Source organism: Prinia subflava, chromosome 10 (assembly GCF_021018805.1).
Source record: "Prinia subflava isolate CZ2003 ecotype Zambia chromosome 10, Cam_Psub_1.2, whole genome shotgun sequence".
NCBI classification, from domain to species: Eukaryota; Metazoa; Chordata; class Aves; order Passeriformes; family Cisticolidae; genus Prinia; species Prinia subflava.
Genome location: NC_086256.1, coordinates 18,873,600 through 18,892,754, shown reverse-complemented (window position 1 = coordinate 18,892,754; position 19,155 = coordinate 18,873,600). Strand labels below are relative to the sequence as shown.

Sequence of the window (19,155 nt, the reverse complement as noted above, 5' to 3'; positions counted from 1 at the left end):
CCCTTCTGCAATGTAGTCATACTATGCTAAAAAAATCCTTGAGATGATAGTGTCCGATGCTTGGTATCAGCCCAAACACAAATACCTTTTGAGACTGTTGAGGGGAAGATATTTTGTTACTAACATTCAAGAATTATGTACTTACGTGTACATACATGTGTATGTAATTACAAAATATGTAGCCTTTTGGACTATGGCTTTATTTCATTTGAGACAGACAAAACTTGTCAGAATTTCATGTCCCTTGATGAGCATCCCTTTGGCTGAGTTTGGGAATTTAGGAATATTTTTAAAACGGAGTTATTGCTCAGAGAAGTCTTGTTTGTTTGGCAGCCTGTGTCAGAGTGGTGGATGAGCCCATCCCCTTTTGCAGCAGAGCACGTGGTGCCCCAGGTGTTGTGGCTGCTCCTCCCAAGGTCTCTGTCCTGTCAGAAGCTGGTCTGGAGATCAGCACTCCTAGGAGACACATGTTCAGAAGACCACACAAGGTTGTGGGTGGCAGAGAGAGTGTGGCTTCCCAGAGGATAAAACAGGTCTGCTTTCTGTAGACTGTATGGCAGAACTCTGAGAAAACAAAAATTAAGTCATTATCTGGCAGCTTCTTCAGATTTTATTAATGCAGTTGGCCCATTTTCTTTTAGACTTCAGAGACAATTTTAGTTTAATTAAAAAGAAAAAATATTCTCTCATAAGTATACAAATGTATAAACAATCTCTTCCCAAATGTAAAAAAGGTTCTAGGAAAAGCATATTAAGGAATCTGTGTGAACGCAACTTGTGGAGCAAGTAATTCAGAATAAAACCCCACTACGTGTAAAATGAAGAATACTGTAAACATTGTCTCATTTAGTAACATCTAAATAAATAATCACTATAAATATTATGTTAACCTACTGGATAAAATAGCTGATTATATGTTATTCTTATCTGTAATCTGAAAGTAATTGCGATCAACTTAATCAGGGAAGAATGGCCCATACAGGTTTATATCTATAAATGAGATACCTATAGAAATACTGAAGTGTTCTTTTGTTTCTTATTCTCATCACTTACACAGTACTATACTGAAATGCTGTTTTCTATTAATCGATTTTGAGAACAAAGTTGGTGAACTGCTGTCGTATGTATTTGGTAATATTTTGACATCAATATTTGGGTTCAAACAGAAGTGTACAAAGCTGTTTATGTGCCAGCCATCCTTAGGCTGGCAGAGGTACCAATTGTATAATAAAAATTATTCAGATAGTGTATGGACAAGTTTTTGGCAAGAATGTCCATAAAAAGATGCAGTGATGCCAAGGTTGTCCATAGCTCAGGGGTGTCTGAGGCTGGTGGAAGCTGTCCCAGTGCAGACAGCTGTGTCTCTTGGCTCTAAGGGAACGAGAAGGCTGCTGAGCTGCAGCTGCTGTTTACAGGGGCCAGACACTGATCTGAGTTGTTCTCCCTCATACAAGCCCATTGCAAAAGGCCACAACTCCTGCATCTCTCTGAGAGCTGCACATTTATGCCACCTTTACGTGTTCAGTAGCGCATTATCCGCATCTCTTTGCATACTTAAGGTGGTTTATGTGGAAAGGAATAAGAGCCGTGGAATCTCAATTAATTTGTTAATTATTTAGGGATTAAGGCCTTAATATACCCTGATCATTTAAGAAGTTTAGTTGATTCGTAGAATTTAATGGAAGATCTTGACATTCCTTCTGAAATAAGTGAGGATTCAGCTGTTTTCCTCAAAGGCATTAGCAGCATTAAGTACTTGGCATTTCAGTCGTAAGAAGTTCATGTAATGGTGCCAGTGGAGGGACTTGGCACACAGCAGGAAAGATCTGCACCTCCTGGTAGTAACGAGCACAGCAGTGAACTAGAGAAAGATTGAGCAAACTGGGTTGGATCTGGTGTACACCTGGCTCACCAGAAGATGCCCAGGACATGAGTCAGACGCAGACCTGGAAAAGACTTTTTCTGTTCCACCACTGCAGCTCGTGTTCTGAAGTTATACCCTCATTAAAGGGACTGTATTTGTGGTATGCTTGTGTAGAGTTAGGTCCTGCAGACATTGCAAAGGCAAATGAAACCCGGGCATCTTTGAGTGGATCTCAGATTCCATGTATATGCAAGGAAGTCCATTACCCTCCCACCACATCATGTGAAGATCTTGAAAGATACTTTTTTCTAGCATTCTTCCTTTATAGGCACCTCAAGGAACATTCCAAGTCCTTCAAATTTTGCTCCTTTGAAAGCAGAGATTTTTGTAGAAGAGACAAACGCCTTCAGCAATATGTGAGGATTTAGCCATGTTGTCCTTGCTGTCCTGTGAAGTGTGTATTAGTATTGGTATGGTGCCAGAGCTTTTCCAAAGACATTGCTAGCTTGCCTAGAGCATCAGTAAGGATCTTGATTTTCCCATTTTGAAGGGAAGCAATAAGACCTGTTTATTGTCCTTACCTGCTTTTGTCACACATTATCAAAGAGGGGTTTATTGTCAGGCTCCCCGAATTCAGCTTTATGTCTAGATAAATAGTCAATTAACTTGACAATTCTATTAATGGTTGTTCCCTGGCCCTTCTTTTGCTACATCACCCAACTGTGTTCCACACGTGGAATTACTGAGGTCAGGAAAAGAGAAGCTAGGTGGCACTATGGTCCAAAGGGATCATGTGCTGCTGGTGAAAACGGTGAAGCTGTGTGAGTTATCTGGTCTAAAATGCCTCTAGAATTCAAAAAATATCGGCAAAAACAGGGTCAGAATTTTTGGCGTGGAATTAGGGATAGAACAGGCTGATACCATTAGTTACCTTTGGGTTTTATAACACAAACAGGCTTAAGTTTAAGCATATTGATGTGAAGAAGAAAGCAGATGTAAAATGACTTTAAATTGCCTACACGGATAAAGCTGTGAGAAATAGTTTATGTATCATTGCCTTAACATAACTTAAACATATTTGTGATTTTTAAACATATGCTCAGTTATTTCTGTTTGTATACATTTTTATTTATGGGAGTAGAAAAGCTATATACCACATGAGTGCAATTACAGGAAACCAACACACTCGTCTGATTTGGTCTGTCAACCTAGAGGGGAAAATAATCCACCCTGAAGCCCTCAGTAAACCTTCCTTTAATGACTTTAAGGATAGAGGTAAAGAGACCTACACTAGCAAAGTATACATTTCCTTCAGGCATATATCTGGGGTAGCTATTGTAAGACTCATTAAGGTGTCTTCATATACATATATTTTCACTATGATATGACAGTTTCTCTAGTCTCTGCTTTTTATTATTTTGTAGTTAACGAATATATGTATTAATCCATTTGTATTTTTATTAGAAATGAAAGTCAGACAAGAATACATTAATATAGTTTTTATTAGAATTGTAAGGCAAACTAAAGCCTTTACCTAACCAGTAATTGCTATTTGAACACAAGTAGGCAGCTTAAGCTTAAGAACTCCTTAGAAAAATGTCAAAGATATTAAAACACAAAAAAAAATAAACAAAAACATCTGGAAATCTGCACAAGTTGGCAGTTTAAACTCAAGAATTCCTAAGGAGAATGTCAAAGTTGTTAAAACACAAAACAAATAAACAAAAACATCTGGGAGCTTTGGAAGTCTGGGGAGGTCTTAATTTATAATTACTTTCAAGTCTCAACATTTGAAAGTAAATAGAACCGTGTCGGAGAAAGAACTTTGCATGTGTAGTAAAGCCAGCCTCTGGCTTTTTCATTTGTATCTTTTGCTTATGCAGTGAAGGGGTCTGCACTGCTGCAGGCCCTGTTTGAACCAAGGTCTTTTGTGAAACAGAGTCCTTTTTTTTTAGAGGAGTTCAATAGTTGCTGTCTTTGAGGTGAGGTATTGCTGTATAAATGACACAAATGCGCATCTGTCATGAAAAAGATGCAAAAAATAACTGATTTAGTAGGATTTTATTGTGGCAGAAGGTAACAAAAAATACCATAGTGTTCCTTCAGAGTTCAGTATGTCCTTCATGTGATGGTAAGAGGTATGGATGAGCATGTAGCTACTTTGGAAATTCTAGGAAAGCGTCATGGTTAGTAGTTGCTAGGAAGACACTTGCAGAACTTCTGCAAATCCTGCAAAAAAAGGATGAGCAAGATGACTATAAAAGCCAAATATAGTTACAGAATTTTAATGCTCACACATTTGCAAGACAGCATATGAAGGTCAATGAAACAAATTCATAGAACTGCAGTGCTACAAGGACAGTGTTAAGGAACAAGGAGGAAAACAAACTGAGCAAAGAAGTAGGAACAAAGAGGAGAAAATGGGATCAGAAGGAATGGGAGAGCAAGACACCACCTTGGAACTGAAAATGAGATAAGGACATAGTCAACACTGTCAAGAAAACAGGAAGTTTGTCAAAGCACGTTCAGGAGGGGAAAGAGAGAAGGAATGATCTGTGGACAGAGAGCACAGTGGAGGAAGTTCAAAAGTTTGTAGTAAGTGTGCAGAGAGGTAGATACATATTAATTTAGGCAGTGAAATTGCAAATTTGAAAAACCTAATGCTATTAGAACAACCAGTAGTAGAAAGACAACTATCTTTTAGGTTAGCAATGAGCAATAAATCAGTTACTTTTAGCATGGCAGTCTGTTTAAAAATAAGGGGAAAAAAAAGGAATTAATTTCACAGCAGTTTTTTTTACGTCTTCCTCCCATTTCAAGATACACTGAATTTACTAACTCCTGCTTTATTGTATATTTGGTCATTCCAGAGTCCTTTTTAACTCCTGTACTTAGTATACTAGAAGGACGTACTTGAATTTAAATGGGAAAAATGATGCTTCCCCAGAGATGGAAAACGTAAGGGCCTCCATCACCAAAATGGTGAAGAAGTGGGATTTAGAAATAAAATTCAGAGGAAATTATAACCAGTTACTAAATCTTTCCCTTCTATCAACAACATGTGAAAAACTCTCATTCCTGTTAACACCTTTTAGAGACAACACCTACTTGCTGCTCTGCCCATTTGTATCAAATTCAGAGATGCTGCAGACTACCCAGGAAGGGCAGCACCACCCAGTGAGTACTGCCATTCCTCCAACTTGTATTCAGACATGGCAGATCATGAGCCTTGGCCTTAGTTAACCATGCATTCCTGCTGCTTTATTAAAAACTGGCTTTAATTTTTAATTTTTTTTATTAATTTCTTTAGGAATCATGCATTTTTTTCTTTAGTGGGAACTGTACCATGCAGTTTGCACTTGGTTCTGGACTTCAGAGAGCTGACTGCAGGTTTCAGCCTTCAAAAGTTCTAAGAGATATGGCAGAGCTAATACAGTACTTGTACAGCTGGGAGTTTTGCTTTGTGCTGCCTCAGCAACAAGGAACAGAACTGTCTGACCTGACAGCATTTCTGTCCTTTTCTTTTTTTTCTTTTTTGCCATTCAAGTGTTTGCCCCTAGAATTCAAGGAAACTCATATTTTGGTTTTTTTCTGATGATGCGTCAAATCCTTTTAAAGTAGTGTGGATGTTGGCTGAACCTTCTGCAGGATCACTCTGTTATAGCTAAACTGAATGGAAGCCAAGGAGTTCTCTAATGTCTATTATAAGTCAAGGGTCATGTTGTATATGGAGCAAAATACATGTATAGTGAGAGGAAGCAGAGTTTTCCCTATGTTTTAAATAAACAATAGCAGGTCCAAATTCTAGCTATTAGTGATAGGAAGATCTTTGTGTTCTGTGAGATTTCTGTTTCCTGTGACACTCTATAAGGTACATCTCCTTCATGTTTGCTGGCATTATTTGTATTTTCTAAATGTGTGATGCAGCACATTCTTAAAAATAACTGTCAACTTTGTATTTGTTTTCAAGAAAGTGCTGATACTAAATGAAGTACTAATTTTGGATTGCAACAACAGCCATAAAATAGGCACACTCAGCAAGAAATCCAGCATGACTCTTTTTTGATTTAGTGTCATAGGTGAACTGAAGATAGCATGAGTTGATAAATTTAATGTACTTTGGATCTACGAATGTGTTTAAAAAGGAGTTCTAAACATTCATATTTTTAAGTTGCTTATCACACATTGAAACTGCTTATTTTACTTCACTATCCTTATGTGAATTTATTCACAAAATGGTTCATCAAAGCAGTGTATTTTAAGGGCCATCTGTTTATAAAATGCTAAAAGTACCAGGATAGTTAAATTTTGGCTGGTGACTGTTCACAGGAAGTCCAAGCAAGGTCTGTGAAATAGGCCTAGAACCTTGTGAGTCTTCTAGCAGAAGACACAGACAGTACCTGAAAACATTAACATTTCTTGAAGTTGTTAATTGCTCTGAATAAATCAACTATTATTTGTTACAATAGAGATTGTTTCTTGGAAATACCAGGAGTGCTTTAGAAATTTACAGCATTCTAATGGGATGTTGAATAGGCTCTTTATTGACATGGCATTTTACAGCGTACTGATTTGAAGAGCATATCAGAATTTCAGATGATTATTATGAATACATTTATACTGCAATAGTCACTTGAAAATCACTCTTCTGCCATAAAAATTAATTTCTGGTAAATTAATTAGTTTAACATCCTTGGAAGGTGCCAAATTAATTATATTTATTTCAATCATCTGTAAATATGTGCTGCTGTATTCCATTGGCAGTTACATGACAAATTCCCCGTGCTGGCTCAGTGTTTCAGACACACCCTGAGTGAGTTGCCCTAATTTAGGTACGGTGTCCCAGGCTGAGGAAGGCAGCCTGGAGCACAGGCTGAGAGCTGAGGCTGAAAGACCATTTTGCTGCTTGCCTCACTTTGGCATTCAAACTCAAGCCTGCTACTGCATTTGCAATTAAGGGACAGCTTGTGGAAAGACACACATCCTCCTTTTTATCTGCTGCTGCAACTGTTAATACTGCTGTGATAGTTTATGTGGTAGCCCAAGGACTGAATGCAGCTTCCCCAGAGTTCCTCAGCCATGAGCTGCCTCCCTGGGAGCAGCAGCCTTCCTTCCAGGACCCACGGTGTGAGGGAAGGACAGATTCCCCATTGCCCCTCACTCTTTTTTTTTTTTTTGCTTTTCTTCTGTTTTCTCTCTGAGTGTAAGGTTTGACCAGTACTGAAGTTCTAAGCTGCAGTATTTTTATTATCAGCAGGAATGTCAAAAAGCAACTTGCTCCAGCACAGGTGAGGGCTAAAGAAAAGGATAAGAACGTTCATAACCAATTCATAACAAGCCAGAGGAATTGTCTCCCTGTGCCTGGTCTGTCTGCAGCATTTGCTTGAAGCAGGAGTTATTTTGACCATGTACATTCCTTTTTCTTTCAGTTCTAGTCTAGTCTTGCAAAATACAAGAATTATTCCAACATAAGTTAAAGAAGGGACCAATAGAGATTAAGTTTTTCCTGAGAAAAAATAGTTACAAGCAGGAGATTGTGGAAGTATAAGGACCGCTTCAGATCCTCACAAAATATCCAGAATGCAAGAGGATTTTTCCACATTCCTAAACGTTGAACTCCATCCATGACTATGATATTAATTTTATATAAAATATTTTGAAATAATAATGGATGCGAAGGGGATTTCCATTTCCTCACTTTTACAAGGGTATTTCCACAGATTTCAAACTCTCATTAAACAGTGTCTGCTCTAGAGTATATGTACAAAAGATGTTCAGAGCTATTAAGATGTGATTGCTGTAGTAAAAGTTTGTCAGAGATTTTTTACATGAAGCTTGTGAGCCTCTGAGTTCATTGCTGAATGCTCTACCAACTAAAGGGATGGTTTCTTGCATTTTTATATCTCCATTTACAATTCTTATTTAATGACAGTAAGGATTCTTTTAGCAAAACATTTAAGCATGTATGAAGCTTCTGTTACATAGTTAACTGGAACTAATACCCTCTAGTGATGTTATGTATATACTTTAGTATTTTACATAACTAATAACCAGAAATACAGACCTGTGAAGTAACATCTAATTTTTTTTTCAGTTTTGAGATTGTGTGATGTGCTGAGAGCCTACACTGAACTTAGTATCAAGAGTATTTTTTTAATCCTATCTTGTTTTGTTTCATTTCACAAGTACCACATTTTATCCATTTTTTTATTTTTCTTTATTCTCCCAAAGAAGTTTCAGTTTCAATATCTCAGATTTTTTTTCCATGTTTCTAAGTAGGTGGGGACATTCCAACAGGATAACTGAAAGAAAGAAAGAATAGTAGGAAATCTTAATTAATTGTACTAATTTTGTACAAATGAAGTAACTGACTGACAGAGCAGGAAATAGGTGGAAAAAGAATAATAGTGTGAGCACACAATACTAAGAAGTAATATAGGGCTAGATTAGGGAAGTATTTGGAAGCAAGGAGTTAGAGAATTTAGCTAGTATTGGAAGTTATAGGACATGTAAAGAGGTTGAGTGCCTGCAAATATGCCTGCTATAAAATATCTTACAGTTCTGCTAATTTTAACTATCAGGGCAAAGAGGCTACATTCAGTAATGCCTGGAACCATGAATGGCTTGTGAAAATGCAGTCATCTGGGTGATATTGCTAACTTTTTCCAGGTACTGGTGAGGAAATGTTTGCAAAGGCATAAGAGAGGTGTTCAGCACAGTGAACGAGAGATTGGCTGTAATTCAAAGTGTAAGAAACTGACTTTTGGAAAGGCATATTGGAAAGGAAATGAGAACATTTAGCATGTGATTTTGAGAGGACTGGAAAAAGTCCCAAGAGCAATTATGGTGATAGGAAATGTGAGACCTGTCAGTGTAGAAGAGAGTCTTTAAAGAAAATAAAAGCAGTTTTGAAGTTACCCTCTGATTAACTGGGAAGAGAAAATAAATATGCAAAAGAGAAGTGAGTGTGCTGCACACCCACTTTATACCTTTAGTGTATAAAGGCACAGGTGATTTCATAATTAAGTAGAAAGATAGTCAAGCTGCACTACCAAAAAAAAGATTAAAAACTAATTACGAGAAAGAAGAATTTCAAAATAACTCTTAATTTACTGATAGCTGAAAAGAAATTGAAAGAGGAGAGCGCAGGCACTTAAGAGATGATACTGCAAGAAAGCTGTTCAGCCACACTGTCCTCGGCCTGTAACATTGCAGGGGTTACTGTGGCCAAAATGCAGGACTCAGCACTTGGACTTATTAAACTTCATCCTGTTGGACTCTGCCCATCCATCCAACCATTCCAGGTCTCTCTGCAGAGCCCTCTCCCCTTCCAGCAGACTGACACATTCCCAGCTTGGTGTCATCTGCAAATTTACTAATGAAAGACTCAATCCCCTCATCATATACATGTCATCATGAAAATACTGAACAGAGCTGGCCCCAGCACAGACCCCTGAGGGACACCCCTGGTGCCTGGCCCCCAGCTGGACGCAGAACCTTCCCCACCACTCTCTGTGCCCGGCCATGCAGCAGTTCCTGAGCCAGCACAGAGTTCCTGTCCCAGCCTGGGCTGCAGCTTTGCCAGGAGTGTGCTGAGGGAGGCAGTGTCCAGGGCCTTGCTGAAGTCCAAGCAGAAAAAACACCCACAGCCTTTCCTGCATCCACCAGGAGGGTCACCTGGTCATGGAAGGAGACCAGGCTGGTCAAACACGACCTAAAGCCGTGCTGGCTGGGTCTGATAGCCTGGCATCCTGTAAGTGCTGCATGATGACCCTTAATAGAAACTGTTCCTTTATCTTATCAGGCACTGAGGTCAGGCTCACTGGCCTGTAATTACCAGGATCCTCCTTCCAACCCTTTTTGTGAATGACCATCACACTGGCCAGCTTTCAGTCATCTAGAACCTCACCAGTGAGCCAGGACTGTTGGTAAATGACAGAGAGTGGCTTCACAAGCTCCTCTACCAGCTCGTTCATCACCCTGGGCTGGATCCCATCTGGGCCCACAGATTCATGAATATCCAAGGTCTCAGCATTTCTCTGACTGCCTCCTCCTGGGTTACAGGGGGACCATTCTGCTCCCTGACACCATCTACCAGCCCAGCAGGACACTTGTCCTGAGGACAAGCCATCTTCCCACTAAAGACTGAGGCAAAGAAGGCGTTAAGCACCTCTGCCCTCTCCTCATCTGCAGTTACCAAGTTCCCTCCCACATCCAATAGACAACAAAGGTTAGTCTTACACTTCATTTTACCATTAACATAATTGTAAAAATGTATTTTATTATCCTTTATAAAAGTTCCCAAATTAAGTTGGAACTGAGCTTTGGCCTCCCTAATTTTTTTCCTACATGCCCTAGCAACCCCCTTAAATACTTCCTGAGACGCCTGACTCTCTTTCCAAAGATGATACATCATCTTTTTATTCCTAAATTCCTTCAAAACCTCGGTGCCCATCCAGGCTAGACGTTTGCCTCGTCGACTCATCTTTCGGCACACAGGGACAGTCTGTTCCTGTGCCCTCAAGATCTCTCTGTTTTAAAGCACACCCACCTTTCCTGGACTCCTTTGTTTTTGCAGACTGCTTCCCAAGGAACTCTCTGAATAAGACTCCTAAATGGGCCAAAGTCTGCCCTCCGGAAGTCCAATGTAAAAGTCTTATTGATGTTCCTTCTGATTTCACCAAATACTGAGAACTCTTAATTTCATGATCACTATGCCCCAAGCATAGAAGTGGTTGTGGATGTAGGAAATGGGGTAAAATGTGTGTTACTTCTCATTTAAAAAATATTTAGAAGCTGGATATGGCCTAAAGCTGTTTTTCTTTGTAGCTCTGTTATTATGTCTTCTTTTTTTAGTCTGTAATCTCAAAGCATTTCCTCATAATCATGAGGATATTACAGCAATTCCTATCAGTAACAGGATTTAAAAACCTTCTCCTCCCTTGCAGCTTATTCAGAGGATAATAGATGTACTGAATTGAACATGTGTGTTTATATTGTACCTAGGCCAACATATTTGATGTAGATCACCAAAACATGAAAGATACCTGCTGCTGATTAATTTATTGGTGTTTTCTACTCCCTTTTCTGGAGTACCTCAACTCTATTAACTTTGCCTAAGTTAAACACCTGAATTTTCAGAGTAATGAACATTCCTTACTACTTTAATTAGGCAAATGACAGTGTCCACTAACTTTAAGTGTGGCTAAATGAGACAAAGTGCAGATACAAAGAGCCTCTGTTTTAGTCCAGCCCCTCACTCATTACCACAGTCAATTTCTCTCTTCTAGTATAGAAACAGAAGGTTTCCTGGGGAAAAAAAAAAAAAGTATGTGCGAACATACAAACATACAAACTTAAATTCTCTTCTTTCCCATTTTATAGCAGGTGGACTTGCAACCTTAGCAGCAATTTTAAATAAAATACCTCACTGCAGAGATTCCTTCATAGCGCGCCATACTGACAGCGACCATGGGAATGCAGCTCCAGCAGAGCAGCTGTGCTGTTGAGCTGCAGTGTGGGTGCATTTAGGACTGTTCTGGGCACCTGCAAGCAAGAGCTGAGACGGGTTTATTTGCTCTGAAGGATTGATGGGGGGGGTGTGTGTATGTATACACCATACTTGGATAACTGAAGTTTTCTGGTAAAAAAAAAAAATTAAAACAGCAAAAATTCGCAGAGTTGTGAGTGTTTTAAGGAACATCTTAAAATAAGGATTGTGAACAACTGTATGTTTTTGGATGCAGGATATTAAAAATTATTTTGTAAGAGTAGCATTTGTACCATGACATCTACTGGGGACTTTGCTGTGACCAGTCTGTTTTTCATGAAATTTGCTAAAATACTGGGGATATAGTTTTAAGCTCCAATATGGTTAAATGAGCAAGAACTGTAAAACACATTTTCTGCTGTATTTGTAAAGTATGGATGTACACAGGCATTAATATGTGTAGGAAATTATTATGATTCAATGCTGAACATATTGAAAAAAATTTAAAAAATCAAAAGGGATGTCAAGTATTTTCAGATTTTATCTAGGACATGATTCTGTAGTGATTTTTAAGAATGTTAGTGTGGAAAATTTATATAATCAAGTGGAGTTAAGAGCGCAGACAATTTAAAAATAATCTAAATTGCTAGAGTATATCTCAAAGCCAAAAAGCCTTTATAGGAAAAATACAGTAATTCCCATCAATGTGCTTTACCTCATGAACTGTAAAGATGTGAGTAAGGCTTTGTATTTTCTGATTAATTTTTTTTTTAGGAAGCATGAAGGTTTCATCAAAATCTAAAAATCAGATCAGTTCAGTAACACAGGAGTGCATGTCTAAGAGAATTTCATGTCGTTGCAGCCTGGACTTTGAAAAGTATTGCTTGAGATGTCAGGGAAGCAATAATACACTAAGCAAATTAAGAGAGTCTAGTGAAATTCTGGTTTTACACCTTTATTTAGAGAATTCATATTTTACAAGAAAAAAAAATCTGAGGTAATTTGTAAGTCTTCTAAGATCTTTGGCATAACCTAGAAGGGCAGTACTTCCTAAACATCTATTCTCCAGCTTTCTTACAAGCCTGATTCAGTCACTTTTTTATCAAAGAGAAAAAAACGGGCTAGAACAGAGATATGCCTTGGAAGGGACCCTGAGATGGATTTTGTTTAATCAAATGATGTCAATACAGATTTGACTATGTAATTTTTTTTGTTTCTACATATAGCTATTGATGTGGGAGTTTCTAAGAAAGTGTTTTGATCAATAGTCATCTTCACTAGAACAAGTTTGGAAGTACAAAGCAGTTCCATTTTATTAACAGTATTTGATCCGTGACTAATTGCTTTTATCCTGTGAAGCTGTGTTTCTGTAAAGGTATCTTTATGGTTTTAATGAGTGTTTTAAAAGTCTATAGCTAACCCTATAGCAGTACGAACAAATTCTTCAAGGCCTAGAAGATGAGTTCAGTTCAGCGGTTCAATTTTCCTTTGTGTGTATTTTTAAGACTTTTAATTATTCCTGTAGCTCAGAAACATGAGGTATCCCACAGTGAAAATGAGAAGACAGGTTCTTAACTCAAGAAAGTTCACAGCAGGCTCTAGTTTGGCATGTAACAGTGGTCAGTTTGGATAGACTTCACAGCTGGATGAAAGCTTAATTTCAGTGATGGATTTACAAACAGGATGTAGAGGCTGTAATGAGATTGAGCTGCATTAAAGCAAATCTTTTAACATTTAGCAGCCGTAGCTGAGGTTTTGACAAACAGGAAATCATTTCAGGGTGGAGACTCCAGAAGCACCTAATGTTCTTTAACATAATTGTGTGAATGCCCGTGTTTCTGTAGCCATAGGTTTCTGTAACATAGCTGGGGTTTATTATTTCAAATGGATGGCCCTCCCTCCTTCCCTTTGCACCCTAAAAGGCTACATGTAAAAAAATGTAGAGGGAAACCTCCACTGACCTATTGCATTGTTTTGTTTTTTCCGAGCAAAGGCTGCTTTTCTCGGCAGTCATTCATAATTTTGAAGTCCTTCCAAAGGAAGACAAGGCTCTTTGAATTGGTCCAAAAGAATCAAAATTCAGTGGCTAGTGCTAATACTTGCCAATTATTTTCTGAAGTTATTGCAGATAAAGAACTTGCAATTCCTGATTGATGGCACAATTTACAGGGCCCTCATTAAGAAAAACTCATGGATGTTTGTATGGCCAAATAATTCTGGTCACACCTTTCTCCATAGAGAACCAAATAAGACATTTTAGTGCCTCTCAGCTGCCTTAACTTTCCTCCCAAGTTAATACTATTATTATTATTATTATTATTATTATTATCATCATCATCATCATCATCATCATCATCATCATCATCATCATCATCATCTCCATCTCTGATGCTTTATTACGTGACAATGCCGATAGACATTTATAAAAATATGACTAGAGCATAAACTAAAATACCCCAACTATAATAATAGGATAAGGAATAGAATGTTTTACACAAGGAAAAAAGTCAGCCAGGATATTGAAAGCAATTGGGTACCTGCATCAGGGAGATGAATTCTGTGTTCTGTTGGAGAACACACATGAAAATTACATCAAAATCAAAAGAAGAGATGGGTGAATATTTATTGGTTTTCAATTAAAATGTTTTTCAGCCATTTTTTAAAGAAAACTGAAATTGAGAATGACTTCCCTGATTGCTTGGATATGGATTTTATGTGCCCTGTAGGGAGTACAGTACTTTTGAATATTGATGTAATTCAGCATATAGATACATTGGTTCAACATTTGAGTGGCCTAGAATGACTCCTATAGAACTTGGAATACTGACACATTTTCCCTCCTTTTGCTACTACTGATAAGTCTTAAACTTTCCTGTGTAGTACATTCACAGTGTTTTCCATTTCCTCTGAGCTTATTGGACATCAAATGACAGTTCCCATCAGAAAGAGGAGTCCTTGGCCTCCACTTGTATGCATGCAAACAACTTGGTGATATTGGCATCCACCTGCAAATTGAGAAAAACATTTTTAGTTAATTGAGATTCAAATATATCTGAGATTATTTGAGTTATAAATTCCCTGTTGTATGGAGAATAGGACTAATGAGTTTGTTGCTAAAATGAGTCTTAATCCTTACAAAATAGATGCAAATATAGCATTTTAGTGGCACTAGAAAACAAATTTGTGTTTGTGTACCTTTAATAAAGTTAGTATACAGAAGACATTTTCAGGAGTAATCTGCAGTATATACATACATCATTAATTCCTTTATAACCTTAAATTCCTTTTTTTTTTTAATATCTAATGTAAAGGTCACAGACTAAATATAGCAGTTCAAATGTTGTAAATATCGCAGCATAGATGAAATGAGGAAGATTACTTTTTAAATCTGAAGATTAGTATAAACTGTGATTTAATCAGTGAGAATTCCTCTCATTTCCAGTCAGTGTTTTGCATTTCCTTGATTTAAGTATGTTGTGATTTCTGAAACTGATACTGTCTGATTGTACAATCATTTGTAGGTGGGAAACTTTCAGGAAGTTTCTTCCTATCTCCAGAGATAAAATGTTCAAATTAGACAAATATATATGCACCAGTATTTACCAGCGTTTGTATGCATTGTTCACTCTGAATGGATTTCGACTTTTAAAACAATTTTACGGTTTTTTGCTGTTGAAGAAATAATTAATTGCAGTGAAGTAAGACAAGCTAAAAAAGGAAGTCATACCTCAAATAAGGAGACATAATCTCAGCAAGTAAGGACATTATTTAAAGAACTGCACAATGAACTTTGCTAGTTATGAGCAGTCTTCATCTCCTGCTGAAGCCACTGCCCTTGACTATTGCTGTAAATTAGACATTGGACCTACAGTAAAGACAAATGTGGGTATGATCTGTTCCTCAGGCAGATTTTGCCAGAACACACTCTAGGCTTGCACTTCTGTTCTGAGAATGATGGGTGTCTCTCTCCAGGTGGCCAACTTTGGCAGGATAATAAATTAATGTTCTTTCTTCTCTGTCCCAGAGGAAGCGTGGAGGAGGGAAAAAGTCTTCCTTCCAGAGGATATTTGCCTTTGCCATAGTGATAGAAAAAGCTGATGAGTAAATCAGCCAGAAAACAAAATAAAACAAAAAACCAGAAGGGTCAGAAAACTTATGGCAAAGGAAAAAACAATGAGAAATTGTATCTGTCAGGACTCTGGTTGCCATTTCATAAACAACCTTCTTCCTATTTTTGTATAATTTACTTGAACATCCTGTTTCTTTCTTTATCCCATGTGTGACTTTGGGATTTTGAAAAGAGCTGAAGCCTTAGAAAGGTTTCTTCTATTGTTTATTGGGAGAAGATGGAGGCTTCTCTGCTAAAATTGAGAAATGTTTAAAGAGAGATGATAGATGCTACTATAATGGTAAAAGCCAACTTTCTCCCAAGAGGAGAATGGAAAGAAACACTACAGAAAGAAAAGTGATTTTGATTATATGCATTAGAGATTTACTCTTTCATATATTTCATTTGAAACATCTTTGCACTTTGAGATCACTTTTGACATGATTTTCAAGCTGTTTTGCAAAGCCAGCTTCCACTCTTCAAGTAAAGATATGTATTCTTGTGATAAAGGTTGCAATTTTTGTTCTGTGGCAAAGACAGCCTTCTGAGCTACATCCATGCTTCCTGCTTGAGCCCTAGGCTGAGTGGCCCCGCATAGCAGGAGGCCTATAAATTATCATGTTCCTCATTACTTCAATTATACCAATCCTTGTTACAAAGAAGCAAGCAAAGTAGCTCCTCAGCCTTGCAGTCTTCAGTAAAACAGCAGCACTGGGTTTAGAGTGGCAGAACAGAGCAGGTGATTCCTAGTTCTAACTGAAATAGTTAGTTAATATTAAATTCTGTTTTTCTGTGCTGTTTAGTATAAATTTTAAAAGGCTGCAAGCTTTAGAAATACTTCAGTAAGCTTATATTTCCAAATCTCTTAGATAGTTCTCAAATTTCATATTCTCATACGATTTTTCCTGTATTGAATTATGCTCTCAAAAACACAGAGTCACTGCAGAGACCATTTCTCTCTGAGTCCCTGTGTAAGCAACTGTATCACTTGTGCTTCCACCATTCTCAAGATTTTATCTTTTCACCTGCTTTTGGCCTGTGTCAGGGATGGGATTCTTGAAAAAATTGTGACTTGAAAAAATTCTGACTGATCCACTGTAAGTACATTCTGTCCATCTCTGTGTCCTTGTAACAACTACACTGATGAGCACATCCAAACAGGATTTCAGTTCCAGAAGACTGGAAATGGGGGAATAGGAGTGAGATCTCAGGTGCTAGCCAGCTTCTGGCCTACTTTCCATGAGTCTTACCAAGGTTTAGCCGAATATTGAATTAACTAGAAAAATCTCTTGCAAAAGCATACCCTTTTGTCTTTGGTGTACAGTTGTGTTTCTCTTAATATACGCTGGAAAAGATAATAAGCAAATACTTCTAAATGTGAGGGAGAAACAGCAGCAGCACTTAATTATGAAAAAGTTTCCTTTTGGCAAAAGAAGTTAAAAAGTGTAACCTCCAACACAAAACATGTAATGCATTTTGTAATATGTGGAAATAATAAGAGAATAGAAATATTCTCTGTAATACTTTTTATCTTAACTCTCTGTGCTAGAATCATTTGTCCTTTCATTTGAGCTACTTCATAAGAAAAAAAGTTTTCCTGAAATACATGAGATAGTGAAACAACACTATTTAATAATGTTTTCAGAATTTTCCTTAATACCTACTTCCCGTTTTCCATTCTTTCCGGGTTTTGTTCTTTTATCTGTTTGCATTATTTATTGTGTTTTGTGGAGCAATGGTAAGTAATTCCTGGCTTTTCAAGAAAGATTTTAAGTTTTAGCATAGGAAGAATGTATGATATTTAAAAGAAATTGTTTTAACACTCTTTCAAATAGCCTCTCAACACGTGGACCCTGGAAATTTTACGAAGAAGTTTGTGGTGGAGCCTGACATTCATGCCATTCATTGAGTAGTAAGTTTGTCAGAGAAGAACCTGTGAAATTTATCTCCATGTAAAGCACTGTTACATTGACAGGAATAGCAGATTTCTCTTTAACAGCAAGATTTTAAAGCTGCCTTGGGCTCCTGGGTAGTTCCTGCATATTCGTATGGGAAGCATCAAGCTGCTCTCACTGTTGGTGATCACTTGTGTGTGTTGTAAACCCAGACGTGACAAACCAGGCTACACTCGCCTTCCTTGCAGGCTCTTGACATTCCACGAGCTCCAGAGAGCTCTCTGAATAATGTAGAGGCACAGCCAGCAATTATAGCCAAGGTGAAACTGAAGTTCCAGTCACATATCAAGTTAGGCTTGCACTGTGTTTAACCTTCAGTGACTTTAAGGAGTTCCTATGAAATTGTTGCAACTGATGCCACTCTGTAATCATGAGATTACCAAGAAGTCACAGAGGACTTCTCACTTGGTTTTATGTTCTATTTCTTCTAATTAGAGCCTGACAGGATTTCCAGTTATTCACAATGGTTTGCTTTACAGCTATGTGCCAGAAAAGTGCTATTCACATTCAAGTCCCATAGGTAACTGTGTTTGCCAATATTAGTCAAAATACTAATTGGTTGTATTTGAGTTTTTGCTTTAATTGTCTGTCTAAATCAGCCTTGGAAGGATAAACTGGATCTTAAATGGCACATTATAGAAATCCTTATAAAAACTGCATGGTGCCATAATATGAAATGCATTCATTGAAACATTAGATTTTATTAGGAAGAGTAAGAAAATAAAAGATCAAGGTAAGTTTACAGGTGATTCACAAAACCAAAACTAACTTCACAAGGAATGTTGTGCAGGTTTGTCATCTCTCCATTTATTCATCTTTATAACCATCTGCAGTTTAGTCTAAATTAGTAGCATTTATCAACTGTACAATCCTTTCAAAAACTTAGCAGCTGTTTCTTTTATTAAAAAAGGAATATGGTGAGCTAGTAGGAACTAGTAAATAGTGCAGATTAATTTCGTAATTGCTTTCCTCCTGGGTAGTTATGGAGCTTTGAACATATACACTGCTTATTTTTCAGTCTTGTGATTTCTCTTCATTCTTGTAATCATTCTGTAGTATAGACTTGACCTGAAAAATTGTTCTCCTTTATGTAAATGTGCAAATCTTGTAGTAATCTTTAAATATAATTTCTATTTATTAATTTTCAAATTAATGAATTAGAAAAATAATTTAAAAATAAATATTCTGATTAAGAAATACAATATGCAGGATAAAGGGAAACAGTTTTTCTTAAATTGTCTGAAGTTCTAAATTGTTGATAGACTATATTTGCTATGTAAAAGCACATTTTGTGAAACCATGAGCTAAGCAGGATCCATATGCTGACCTTAGAATGAAAATCTCTTCATGCCACAAAAATTCAATAGACATGGCACACCTGAGAGTGCAAGAAAAGCAAAGCCAGCAGCTGGGTCTTGGTGCCATAGCAGATGAATCAGTATAATAAAATGTAATAATAAATCACTTACAGGCTGATGGGTTTATATCAAACACTTTAAATCAATAATACAGAATTCCTAGAGTGTATTTGTTTTTAGTGTGAGATGTTTGTATTACATTCATTTAAATAATCTAAGATTATTTGTAAGATGATTTGCTTAAAATCTTAATGACTTCACCCTCATCCATCTCGGGAAGTCCCTGTGCCTGGATCCTGATGGTCTTGCAGATCCAAGTCACCGTGCTGCTGAGATCCTGAGTACTGAAAGGTGCTACAGAGGTAAGATTCATGAGCCTA

The 19,155-nt window shown here is 37.4% G+C and overlaps 1 protein-coding gene across 1 annotated transcript in view; it reads left to right on the top strand.

Annotated features, from left to right (window-relative positions):
• Positions 1-19,143, top strand: part of GPR88 (G protein-coupled receptor 88) — a 29,412-nt gene extending 10,269 nt beyond the window's left edge. Inside the window, exon 3 of the mRNA XM_063407615.1 lies at positions 19,056-19,143. The gene's annotated coding sequence lies outside the window, so the exon portion shown is untranslated. The remainder of the gene's footprint in view (positions 1-19,055) is intronic.
• Positions 19,144-19,155: the final 12 nt, after the last annotated feature.